The sequence below is a fragment of the Podarcis tiliguerta genome, assembly GCF_965153285.1.
Source record: "Podarcis tiliguerta genome assembly, chromosome: 5".
Lineage (NCBI taxonomy): Eukaryota > Metazoa > Chordata > Lepidosauria > Squamata > Lacertidae > Podarcis > Podarcis tiliguerta.
In genome coordinates, this window is record NC_139538.1 from 5,888,973 (window position 1) to 5,902,793 (window position 13,821).

The window sequence follows — 13,821 nt, forward strand, 5'->3', positions numbered from 1 at the left end:
AGACAGCAAGAAAGTTTTTCTTTATAGAAGCGATGGAATACGGCTGCTGTCTGAAATATGACTCTTGGACGAACGGAAAAATCCACACAGGAATATAAATTTGTTTGAACCCACTTATGGAGACTATCAGAGGCCACAAAGACAAAGAGAAAGGAAAAATATATGAAAACAACTAGAAGAGATGTGGAAAACAGCAAGAAAGGATTGGACAGAATTGTGAACATTATTTGGACAGATTTGTGGACTTTTAAAGCAGCAGCAACAAGAGGATTGGATCCCTTTCGGAACTTGAAATATGGGTACCCCCAACAAAAATTTAAAATTAGGCTTTGTAATTAGGTATTTATGTGATATGATTTGATTGGTCTGTTAATAAAAATTATTTATATATATATATATATATATATATTTGCTTTCGTAGATTTTCACGGGTACAGGAATGCAGGTTTTGGTGTCCTCGGGTGTCTTCCCGTGTAAAAGTTGGGGTGTCTAGGCGACGTTTCGACGAGGTCTCACTCGTCATCTTCAGGCTGGTGCTTTCGGCTTCTTGTTACTGGAACAGAGCAGGATCTCAGTGTTTGAGTTCCTATAAATACTGTTGAGGAGGTGTGGTGTATAGCCTCCAATGTTCTGGGCAGAGAGGAGGTTCCCAGGCTAGTGTGCCTTTTCTTCTTTTGTTCCTTAATTACTTGAGGGATATCTTGAGTGATTTCTTGAGTGATTTCCTGAATCCCACTTAGGTGGGTCATTAGGTGTGGATTAGTTGCTAAAGCCTTCGTGTCTTGAACTCTTGAACTTTGTGAAGAGTTTTTCTGAGAAGATGGCTGTACTGCACTTGGTTGTGCTCTGGTTGTGCTCTGGCTCAGATATGTTGACGACACCTTTGTAATTTGGCCACACGGGAAGGAAAAACTGGATAGCTTCCTCACACATCTCAACAGCCTACACCCCAAAATACAATTCACTATGGAAATAGAAGCCAACAACCAACTTCCCTTCCTTGACGTCCTAATCTACAAAAAACCTGATGGCTCCCTAGGACACACTATCTACCGGAAAAAAACACACACCAACCGCTACTTACATGCACAATCACACCACCACCCTGCACAAATAAACTCCGTAGCCAAGACTCTCATCTCCAGAACCAAACGCCTGGCTGACGAAGACCACTTGAAAACTGAGTTACAGAATCTCTCAAATGTGTTAATTGCCAATGGATACCAGCAAAACAGGGTTACGAAGCTAATCCAAAAAGAAACACCCCCCAAAAACCAAGACACAGAAGAAAACAATGGCATAGCCCTCCTTCCTTATATCAAGGGCACTACAGATAAAATTAGCAAAATCCTCCATAAACACAATATCAAAACAGCCTTTTGCACCAACCAAAAAATAGCCAATATCCTCAGAAACCCCAAGGATAAAATTCAGTTGGAAAACCAAGGGGTCTATGAAATACCCTGCAAAGTCTGCCCAGCCACGTACATTGGACAAACAAACAGACGAATAAATGCACGTATCGCAGAACACAAGAATGCCGTCAAAAAAGAAGAAAAAACTTCCTCTCTTTTCCAACACATGAAAGAAACAGGACACGAAATTAATTTTGCAGATTCCAAATTGCTCTTTAACATGGAACATCACCACAAGAGAATAATCATGGAAGCCATCGAGATAGAGAAACACCCTCACAACATGAACAAGCGTGACGACACATCCCGCTTGCCAGACATCTGGAAATTAGCCCTCCCCACAAAATCTGACACCAGATCCAGAGGCACACAGAACGCCATCACCAATCAACCACACCAGACCCAAACCCAGACCCTCTCCACAGATAAATTACAGACACCATCCAGTAGCCAAACCAGGGTGGCACCTCCGGATGCTGCACCCCCCTGCAATCCCTACACAGATCTGGCTGGCACAGGCCACAAAACCACAGCTCGCCCCTATACACGAAGCCAAGCCAGAACACAACCAAGTGCAGTACAGCCATCTTCTCAGAAAAACTCTTCACAAAGTTCAAGAGTTCAAGACACGAAGGCTTTAGCAACTAATCCACACCTAATGACCCACCTAAGTGGGATTCAGGAAATCACTCAAGAAATCACTCAAGATATCCCTCAAGTAATTAAGGAACAAAAGAAGAAAAGGCACACCAGCCTGGGAACCTCCTCTCTGCCCAGAACATTGGAGGCTATACACCACACCTCCTCAACAGTATTTATAGGAACTCAAACACTGAGATCCTGCTCTGTTCCAGTAACAAGAAGCCGAAAGCACCAGCCTGAAGATGACGAGTGAGACCTCGTCGAAACGTCGCCTAGACACCCCAACTTTTACACGGGAAGACACCCGAGGACACCAAAACCTGCATTCCTGTACCCGTGAAAATCTACGAAAGCACATATATATATATATATATATATTGTTGTCATTGTTTTTGTTGTTGTTTAGTCGTGTCCGACTCTTCGTGACCCCATGGACCAGAGCATGCCAGGCACTTCTGTCTTCCACTGCCTCCTGTAGTTTAGTCAAACTCATGCTGGTAGCTTTGAGAACACTATCCAACCATCTTGTCCTCTGTCGTCCCCTTCTCCTTGTGCCCTCCAACTTTCCCAACATCAGGGTCTTTTCCAGGGAGTCTTCTCTTCTCATGAGGTGGCCAAAGTATTGGAGTCTTAGATTCAGGATTTGTCCTTCCAGTGAGCACTCAGGGCTAATTTCCTTAAGAACGGATGTGTTTGATCTTCTTGCAGTCCATGGGACTCTCAAGAGTCTCCTCCAGTACCATAATTCAAAAGCATCAATTCTTCAGTGATCAGCCTTCTTTATGGTCCAGCTCTCACTTCCATACATCACTACTGGGAAAAGCATAGCTTTAACTATACGGACCTTTGTTGGCAAGGTGATGTCTCTGCTTTTTAAGATGCTGTCTAGGTTTGCCATCGCCTTTCTCCCAAGGAGCAGGCGCCTTTTAATTTCGTGACTGCTGTCACCATCTGCAGTGATCATGGAGCCCAAGAAAGTAAAATCTCTCACTGCCTCCATTTCTTCCCCTTCTATTTGCCAGGAAGTGATGGGACCAGTGGCCATGATCTTCGTTTTTTTGATGTTGAGCTTCAGACCGTATTTTGCGCTCTCCTCTTTCACCCTCATTAAAAGGTTCTTTAATTCCTCCTGACTTCCTGCCATCAATATTGTGTCATCTGCATATCTGAGGTTGTTGATATTTCTTCCGGCAACCTTAATTCCGGCTTGGGATTCATCCAGTCCAGCCTTTCGCATGATAAATTCTGCATATAAGTTAAATAAGCAGGGAGACAACATACAGTCTTGTCGTACTCCTTTCCCAATTTTGAACCAATCAGTTGTTCCATATCCAGTTCTAACTGTAGCTTCTTGCCCACATAGAGATTTCTCAGGAGACAGATGAGGTGATCAGGCACTCCCATTTCTTTAAGAACTTGCCATAGTTTGCTGTGGTCGACACAGTCAAAGTCTTTTGCATAGTCAATGAAGCAGAAGTAGATGTTTTTCTGGAACTCTCTAGCTTTCTCCATAATCCAGCGCATGTTTGCAATCTGGTCTCTGGTTCATCTGCCCCTTCAAAATCCAGCTTGCACTTCTGGGAGTTCTCAGCCCACATACTGCTTGAGCCTTCCTTGTAGAATTTTAAGCATAACCTTGCTAGCATGTGAAATGAGTGCAATATGTGCGGTAGTTGGAGCATTCATTGGCACTGCCCTTCTTTGGGATTGGGATGTAGACTGATCTTCTCCAATCCTCTGGCCACTGCTGAGTTTTCAAAATTTGCTGGCATATTGAGTGTAGCACCTTGACAGCGTCATTGTTTAAATTTTAAATAGTTCAGCTGAAATATCACCACTTCCACTGGCCATTTCTTTCTGGTATAATTCCTCTGTGTATTCTTGCCACCTCTTCTTGATGTCTTCTGCTTCTGTTAGGTCCTTTCCACTTTTGTCTTTTATTATGGTAATCTTTGTACGAAATGTTCCTTTCATATCTCTAATTTTCTTGAACAGATCTCTGGTTTTTCCCATTCTATTGTTTTCCTCTATTTCTTTGCATTGCTCGTTTAAGAAGGCCTTCTTGTCTCTCCTTGCTATTTTTTGGAAGTCTGCATTCAATTTCCTGTATCTTTCACTATCTCCCTTGCATTTTGCTTGCCTTCTCTCCCCTGCTATTTGTAAGGCCTCGTTGGACAGCCATGGGCCTTAGAAAGCACTGCTAATAACAAGGCCAGTGGAAGTGATGAGGCAGTGGAAGACAGGAGTGCCTGCATGCTCTGGTCCATGGGGTCATGAAGAGTCGGACACGACTAAACGACTTAACAACAACAACTTACCAAGGTTCATGGTTCTTACATTCCAGGTTCCTATGCTATATTTTTCTTTACAGCATTGGACTTTCCATTCGCTTCCAGACATATCCGCAACTGAGCGTCCTTTCGGCTTTGGCCCAGCCGCTTCATCAGCTCTGAATCTACTTGTACTTGTCCTCCGCTCTTCCTCAGTAGCATGTTGGACGCCTTCCAACCTGAGGGGCTCATCTTCCAGCGTCATAACTTTTATATGCCTATTGCCTTTGTCCATGGAGTTTTCTTGGCGGGGATACTGGAGTGGCTTGCTGGTTCCTCCTCCAGGTGGATCACATTTGGTCAAAACTCTCCACTATGACCTGTCCATCTTGGGTGGCCCTGCACGGCATAGCTCATAGCTTCTCTGAGTTATTCAAGCCCCTTCGCCATGGCAAGGCAGTGATCCATGAAGGGGGCTTGTAGTGCTTTAAAATAAAATTATATGAAAATTATGTATCGTTGGTATTTATCTCCAGTAAAGTTAGCAAAAATGTATAAGAATTTCTCTAATGTATGCTGGAAGTGAGAATATAAAGTGGGTACATTTTATGATATGTGGTGGTCATGCAAAAAGGTAACAGGTTTCTGGGAAATGATTTACAATGAATTGAAGAAAATGTTTAAAATAACTTTTGTTAAAAAACCAGAGGTCTTTTTATTAGGAATAACAGGTGAAGACATACCAAGAAATGTTAAAAGACTATTTATGTATGCAACTACAGTCATACCTTGGGCTACAGATGCTTCAGGTTGCTTTTTTTGGGTTATGGAAGTACCGGAACGGGTTACTTCCGGGTTTCGGCAGAAGCACTAAATTGTGCTTTGCACGTGTGCAGAAACGCCGAATCGCAACCCACATGTTCACAGATATGCTGCTGTGGGTTGCGAACTTTGCGGGTTGCAACCCGAGCTTCCACTGTACAGCCGCCAGGATGCTACTTGCCCAGAAATGTAAAGAAGAGACAGTACCAACGAAGGAGGAATGGATAACTATGATGATAGACTATGCTGAAATGGCAACTAAGACAGTGAAAATCCGGGACCAAGATGAAAAAAAGTTTATACAAGACTGGATTAAATTTATAGAATATCTTAAGGTCCACTGTAAAAAACATTAGCAGGATTAATATAGTATCTATGAATTAATGTGAATTAGGGTTATCAATTGACTTGTAACTGAATGGAAAACTAAAGATGTGTAAGGTAACAAGGGGGAAATTCGAAACCAGGGGGTGGGGGGAAGTTTAGAAGGGATGAATAAGTAATTAATTTGGATGTTAAATTGTTAAATTATTGAAAATTGAAAATAAAATATGGGGGGGGGGGGAAGAGAATCACGGGAGTCTGTTCTACTGCTGAACAGCTCTTACTGTCAGAAAGTATTTCCAAATGTTTAGTCAGAATCTCCTTTCTTGCAACTGGAAGCCATTGGTTCAAGTCCCACCCTCCAGAGCAGGAGAAAACAAGCATGCTCCCTCCTCCAGGTGACAGCCCTTAAGATATTTGAAGATGGCTATCACATCTCCTTTCAGTCTACTCTATTCCAGGCTAAACATACCCAGCTCCTTCAAGCACTCCTCATAAACCCTAGTTTGCAGACCCTTGATCATCTTCGTTGCCCTCCTCTGCACACGTTCCAGCTTGTCAACATCCTTCTTAAATTGTGGTGCCCAGGATTGGACATGGTCGCTCACAGCAGGAGCATCACCACCACACAAATAGGTAAAGGTAAAGGACCCCTGGATGGTTAAGTCTAGCCAAAGGTGACTATGGGGTGCGGCACTCGTCTTGCTTCAGGCCAAGGGAGCTGGTGTTTGCAGTCAGCTTTCTGGGTTATGTGGCCATCATGCCTAAACTGCTTCTGGCACAATGAAACACCGTGATGGAAGCCAGAGCGCATGGAAACACCATTTACCTTCCCACCACAGTGGTACCTATTTATCTACTTGCACTAGTGTGCTTTCGAACTGCTAGTTTGGCAGAAGCTGGGACAGAGCAATGGGAGCTCACCCCATCATGTGGATTAGAGCTGCCGATTAGAACCTTCCAATCTGCAAGTCCAAGAGGTTTGGTGGTTTAGACCACAGTGCTACCCGCATCCCAATCAGGAGTGAAATACGTTGTGTGGAGGCACTATGGAATATTTGAAGACCACATCCTATATCACAGCTAAGGAATGGAAGAAAGAGAGGTTCAAAACAGCCATTCGCCTCACTTCCACTATCCTTTCCCTCAATGGAAGAAGTTTGAGTAAAATGGAGGTAGAGGGACACTGATATGACTGATTAAGAGCACCTCTAGCTGACAGAGTTCCAGAGAGTTCCAGCTGTAAAAATAATACAGGTATAATAAAGGAGTCCCAGGTGTAAAAATAACAAACAGAACCTTTTTCAAATGCGGAAGAAAAGTCACCCCCCAAAAAATCATTTTCTGAGGTTATATTTTCTGAGACTCCTCTGGAAAAATAATTTCTCAAAGGACCTGTTGATGGCATTTTACCATTGTGCTGTTGAGTTTATTAACTTATGGTCTGTGTGTGTGGTTTGGGAGCTGCACGGTCAGGGAAAAAACAATGCTGTCCAAGGTTGTAAAGACTGCGGAGAGAATAATTGGGTGCACTCTTCCCACCTTGGATCAAATCTATGCTTCCAGGTGTCATAAGAAAGCTGCAGAGATAGAGTAGGATAGTGCGGACCCCGAAAATGATCTCTTTCAGCTTTGGCCTTCTGGAAGAAGGTACAGAGTTTTAAAAACTAGGTAGGACTAGCTGCCTGAGAAACAGTTTCTATCCAAATGCAATTTTAGTTTTAAACGCAGTGTAAGGTAGTCTCTATGGGAGTATATTGTATTTAATTATGGGGGATCAGAGTTTTTAGGGGGCTAACCAGGCTGGGATAGCTGGGATAGCAGGCTTGTTGGTTTTTGAATGTGTGATGTAGATTTTTTCAGTTTCATTGTTCTGTATGGGACAATGACAATAAAGATTATCATATCGTATCAGCAATCATAGTCACGATCAGAATTATATTGTTTCCTCACTTGAACTTAATGAAAAGGCACAAGTCACACACATATGTTATAGACACAAGTCACTGTGCCAGAGATCAATGAGGGTTTTATTGGCATAGCTAGATACGTCAGTCAGGCAATTATGAGTACAGGTTAGACTTATGGAGATAACAAAAGATTACACTTATGGTTACATGTACACCTAAGATTACACTAAGGTTACCTCCACCTACGTGACCTACATCTAGCACTAACACTGGTAAGCTTTTATCACTTGTATTGCTGGTTTTATCATTCGTATATATTTCATTTTACAATATCCTTATTATATTTGTTCACTTACTTCATTTTAAACATTTTGATGACAAGTTGCCTTGTGATGGCTTGCAAACCTTTCTGCAAAAACTCTATCAAGGTTGTGGATCAGATGATAAGAAGTCAAAGAGCTGGGTGCAGTCAGCATACTAAAGCTACCACTTCCTAGATACTCTAGATCAGTGTTCCCCACTGGCTTCAGGTAGATACGAATTAGCATGGCAGATAGCCCTGTTCCTTCTTGAACAGTCCTATATCATCATCATCATCATCATCATCATCATCAAAGCCTCTTTCAAACACAGAATAAAAGCTCTTCTGATTCTGCACTTCCTGAAACAGCTCTGGTCAAATATGCAGTACCCTCCAGGACCTCTTCAGCTTTCTCTCATTGGAGGCATGCAGCAGACTAGGTTGAAGGTTCATGAAGATTAAGGTACTTATTAAGTACTTATTAAGTAAGATTAAGGTACTTATGATTAAGGTACTTATTTCTCAGTCTAATGTCAACAATTGTTTTATCTATTTTCCACAACCATTATTATGTTTAAGCTTAAACAGGAGCATGGGTTAAAATGGTAAATCAACAAGGTCAACTCTGATGTAACCCATAGATGTATAAATCTGGCTGAAGAAGTACGTTTTTGTCTGATGCCAAGAGGTATATAATAAAGGCACTAACCAAATCTCCCTGTGGAGAGCATTTCACATTCTCGTGTTGCCTCCTCCACAAGGAATCCGGAAGGTGGCACCTTCCGGAATTCTTGTGGAGGAGGCATGCTAAGAAGGGCTTCAGAGAATGATCTCAGAGTTTAGATACGTGCATATGGAGACAGGCGGTCCTTGAGGCATTGCAGTCCTGAGCTGTTCTGGAGTTTGTGTTCCTTCTGCCTTTGGCAGTGAAAATTGAGATCATAATCTCTTCCCAGGGCAAGGGAGGGGAGCTTCCAGCTCACTTGTTGTTGTTTAGTTGTTTAGTTGTGTCCAACTCTTCGTGACCCCATGGACCAGAGCATGCAGGCACTCCTGTCTTCCACTGCCTCCCGCAGTTTGGTCAAACTCATGCTGGTAGCTTCGAGAACACTGTCCAACCATCTCGTCCTCTGTCGTCCCCTTCTCCTTGTGCCCTCCATCTTTCCCAACATCAGGGTCTTTTCCAGGGAGTCTTCTCTTTTCATGAGGTGGCCAAAGCTTCAGGATCTGTCCTTCCAGTGAGCACTCAGGGCTGATTCCCTTAAGAATGGATAGGAGATGTAGGCAGTGTTGGTGTCAGATTGGCATTCAATTCACTCTCGGTCCCCTCCCCAGAATGGGGAGGCTGCTCATTGGCAATTCCATTTGGAAAATTGGTTCTGATCCTCTCTCCAGGGTCGGTTTTATAGAATAGCACTGTGTGATTGTTTTTCAACCCCTTTGCCTTTATGCTCTGGTGTCTCGCAGGGTACCACCTGTCTCTAATGCTATTTAACTTCTATATGAAGCAGCAGTGAATGCCAGATTTGGGGCAAGATGTTGCCAGCACCCTGATGATGTTCAGCTCTTTTACTCTTTGACATCCGAATTGGGAGAACCCATGGAAGCCCTGAACTGGTGTCTGGATGGGCTGGATGTGGGCCAATGAAGTGACTTTAAGTCCTGGTAAGATGGAGGCACAGTCGGTGGATGGTTCTTGAATCTATATAATTGGTCAACTGCTACGGATGGGATTGTACTCCCCCTGAAATAACAGGTTCATAGGTTGGGGCTGTATACAACTTGGGATCTGGATACATGAAATATCATCTCATACAGGCTGGATCTAGACACATCAAAGAAGCATTTCAGTTTAAAGAGTTCTAAATTTAAACAGGGAAAACAGGTAGAGAAAAATGGGATTCCACGTCAGCATGTAGCAGTCAAACGAAGACAGACCAAGTGTTCAAGGAAATGCCTTTATTTTAGCTGCAGCTAGACCCCAGTCCTAAACAGACTGGAGTTCTGATCTCCATTCAGATCAAACTTATACTGTATAGGTTTTTCAGAAAGTGAATGAGTATGACATATGGACATATTGTATTGCAGTCTGACATGATTTATGAAGCAGGACGTTCAGTTAGCCAAGAAAATGAGATGATGTATGAGACATTTGACATGTTACAGATAGGATGCACTGGATTTTCTATCTGCCTTGATTCTACTTCCTTGATACGGCACTTCAAACAACACAAACAGGCTGGATATGTCAATTACTGTCCTGATTAAAGCATTCCAAAGCTGAGATACTGTTTGGCAAGCAATCATACAAAAAATCATACAAATCCTCATTAATCCCTTTCCTCTAGCATTCTTACAAACGCCCTATGTTGATTCCTTATTGCTAAACCTTGCCAACTGCTGAGTCTTCAGCCAGTCAGTCCAGTCAAAGTAAACTTTCCACCCCTTCGTGAACTGTAGGCTTTGCAGAGAGAAAGTCTCTCCTTTTTACAGGCTCCAGGCTTGGTGTTCATTTTGCAAACAGGCTTGTTAGTTTTCTACACAAAGTTGGGGTTCATAATAAATTCTGTTCACTCCTTCCCTCAGTGGCACAATGTTATATTGCACATGCAATGCATAAAAATTGCTTTTTCTTTACCGGTCCGAGTCCCTAGTTTATCACTGTCCTTCAGGTGAGGGTCTCCTGCAGATACCATCTAATCAGGAGGCCCACTCCATACAATGGACGTATGGGACCTTTAGTGTTGTGGCACCTATCCTTTGGACAGGGGTCACCCTTGTTGTCTTTTCAGTGCCTGCTGAAGACCTTCCTCTTTTAAGAAGCTTTTAAGTTGAGCTGTTTCTCAGTCTGCATGTGTGTTGGAATGTTAAATAAGATTCTTATTGTTTTCTGCTTGCTGTTTGCAGATCTGAGTTCCTTTGGAGGAAGAGTGGTATATAAATGTAGTAATATATGATTAAAAATAGTCTGTCATTAAATTTATTGTGATAAAGGGTTTCAAGAGAAAAATCTTACAGGCTTGAAATCATCAGGGTAACAGATGCAGGTTTGGAAACTAATGAGAGGCAAGATCACGGAAACTGTGGGAAGTAGAAAAGAGGCACATATGTAGAGGTGTGCAGCATGGTAAAAGATAGAATAGAATAGAATAGAATAGAATTTATTTGTCATTGTCCGTATATACACAGTATACACAACAACGAAAATCAAACGCCCACCCAAAGACCGGCTTCACATACACATTTGCACGTACCTCCAACACTCTCATCCCATTCAGACATAATCTATAAAACATACATAATCCAGAATATAGCATGACCTATTAAAAGCATAACATGACCTAAACCCTATCTCATTCCTTCCTACTCCCTGCTTGCTATTTCTTACAACTGGCCCTGAGATCATTATTTAGTGCAATCAGAGCTCTTGGATAGAAACTATTCAGAAGGCGTGTGGTTCGTGTTTTCATTGTCCTATATCTTCTGCCCGAAGGCAACAGTTCAAAGAAGTTGTTGGCAGGATGGGTGGGATCTCTTAGGATATTGTGTGACTTCTTCAAAGTGCGAGACGTGAAGATCTCATCCAGGGTTGGTAGCTGGAGCCCTATAACATTCTGGGCAATTTTTGTTATTCTCAGTAAAGCTTTTTTATCCGTTTCAGAGCTGCTTCCATACCACGATAATATACTATAGGTTAAGACACTCTCGATGGTACTGTGATAATAGGACAGGAGTAGGTGCTGAGATAGATTCAGTCCCCTGAGTATTCTCAGGAAATACAACCTCCCCTGCACCTTCCTCACAACCATGTTAATATTTGCAGTCCATGAGAGGTCCTCAGAGATATAAATGCCCAGGTATTTAAAACTACCAACCCTCTCCACCTCCTTGTCATTTATGTGCAATGGTAAAAATACACTTTTCTTTCTCCTAAAATCAACTATGAGTTCTTTGGTTTTTTTGGTGTTAAGCATAAGATTGTTTTCTTTACACCATTGAATTAACCCCTGTACTTCTTTCCTATAAGCAGTCTCATCGTTCTCACTAATGAGCCCCACCACTGTTGTATCATCCGCAAATTTGATGATTGTGTTGGACTTATACAGTGGGGTACAATCAGATGTGTACAGGGAATAGAGAAAGGGACTTAGCACACATCCCTGAGGAGCTCCTGTGCCTAATACTAGAGTAGAAGAATAGTAAGGTCCCATTCTCACTGTCTGCGGCCTGTCAGTCAGGAAATTCCTTACCCACAGACAGATCTTCTGATGTATACCCAAATTGATCATTTTAAGAAATAACCTGTCTGGCAAAATTGTATTGAAGGCAGAACTGTAGTCCACAAACAACAGCCTTGCGTAGGTTCCCTGTCGTTCTAAATGACTCAGTACAGTGTGGACAACGATGGAAATAGCATCATCAGTAGATCTATTTCTTCTGTATGCAAACTGGAACGGGTCTAGAGTGGATGGAAGACCAGCCTTAATATGATCTAGCACCAATCTCTCGAAACATTTCATAACGACAGATGTTAGGGCTATTGGTCTATAGTCATTGAGAGATACCACCACTGACTGCTTGGGGACTGGCACTATAATCGATGTCTTCAGACAGGTAGGGAAAGAACCCTGCGACAGGGATAGATTAAAAATGTCCGTAAATACACCAGCTAATTCTGCAGCGCAGTCCCTAATTACCCGTCCCGTGATTCCATCCGGTCCAGCTGCCTTCCTAATGTTAATGCACCGAAAGGCACGTTGTACATCAGAGGTCTGTAATAAAAATGGTTGTCTATCAGTAGTAGCTTCTGATGATGTGCTGATAGCCAATGCTGTAGTGTCAGTAGTTCCAGTTCCCACCTCCAAGCGACTAAAAAACTGATTCAGTTGATCAGCTAAGTGCGCACTGCTGCTAGCCAGTTCGTTTTTAATATTTTGCCCTGTAATTTGTCGCAGGCCTTGCCATACTCAACGAGGGTCGGAGCTCTCAAAATGTTTTTCGATCCTCCGGCAGTACATAGCTTTGGCGTTCTTAATGCCCTTTTTCAATTTGGCTCTGGCTTCTCTATACTGTTGCGCATCACCAGAGTGAAAAGCAGCATTTCTTGCCTTTAACAGCAAATACACATCCCTGTTTAGCCAGGGCTTGTTGTTAGGGAACACCCATATTTGTTTGGTAGTAGTGACGACATCGATGCAGCTTTTAACGTAGAACAGTACTGTTGAAGCGTATGTATCCACATTATTCCCCACAAAAAGCGACCACCCGGTGCTCCGAAAACAATCTTGAAGTTGTTCAGATGCACCTACTGGCCACACTCGTATCTCTCTAATTGATGGTCTAATTCTACGTACGAGAGGTCTATATGATGGTATCATATGATGATATTGTGCCATATTGTGCCACGTGCAAGTCTTCAAACACATGTAGGAGGATGATAAAGAACAGCTGAGTCTTACAGCTGAGTCTTAGAGTAGTATTGCAGCATAACCTACTTGTTGTTGTTGTTTAGTCATTTAGTTGTGTCCGACTCTTCATCACCCCATGGACCAGAGCACGCAGGCACTCCTGTCTTCCACTGCCTCCCGCAGTTTGGTCAAACTCATGTTTGTAGCTTCGAGAACACTGTCCAACCATCTCGTCCTCTGTCGTCCCCTTCTCCTTGTGCCCTCCATCTTTCCCAACATCAGGGTCTTTTCCAGGGAGTCTTCTCTTTTCATGAGGTGGCCAAAGCTTCAGGATCTGTCCTTCCAGTGAGCACTCAGGGCTGATTTCCTTAAGAATGGATAGGTTTGATCTTCTTGCAGTCCATGGGACTCTCAAGAGTCCCCTCCAGCATAACTAGTGACGGCACATCTGTGCACGCACGAGTCGCTTTTTGCCGCTTCTGCGCATGCGCATGACGTTATTTTGAGCTGTTTTAGCACCACACTAGCCAAATCAACGGCAAATTTGAGCTGTTTTAGCACCACACTAGCCAAATCAACATGGGACGCGGGTGGCGCTGTGGGTAAAAGCCTCAGTGCCTAGGACTTGCCGATTGAAAGGTTGGCGGTTCGAATCCTCGTGGCGGGGTGCGCTCCCGTTGCTCAGTCCCAGCGCCTGCCAACCTAGCACTTCGAAAGCACCCCCGGGTG

At 43.1% G+C, this 13,821-nt stretch overlaps 1 protein-coding gene across 1 annotated transcript in view; it reads right to left on the bottom strand.

Annotated features, from left to right (window-relative positions):
- The window catches only part of LOC310678399 (cytochrome P450 2J2-like), a 232,250-nt gene that overhangs the window by 24,025 nt on the left and 194,404 nt on the right, over positions 1-13,821 (bottom strand). The gene's annotated exons all lie outside the window — the stretch shown is intronic.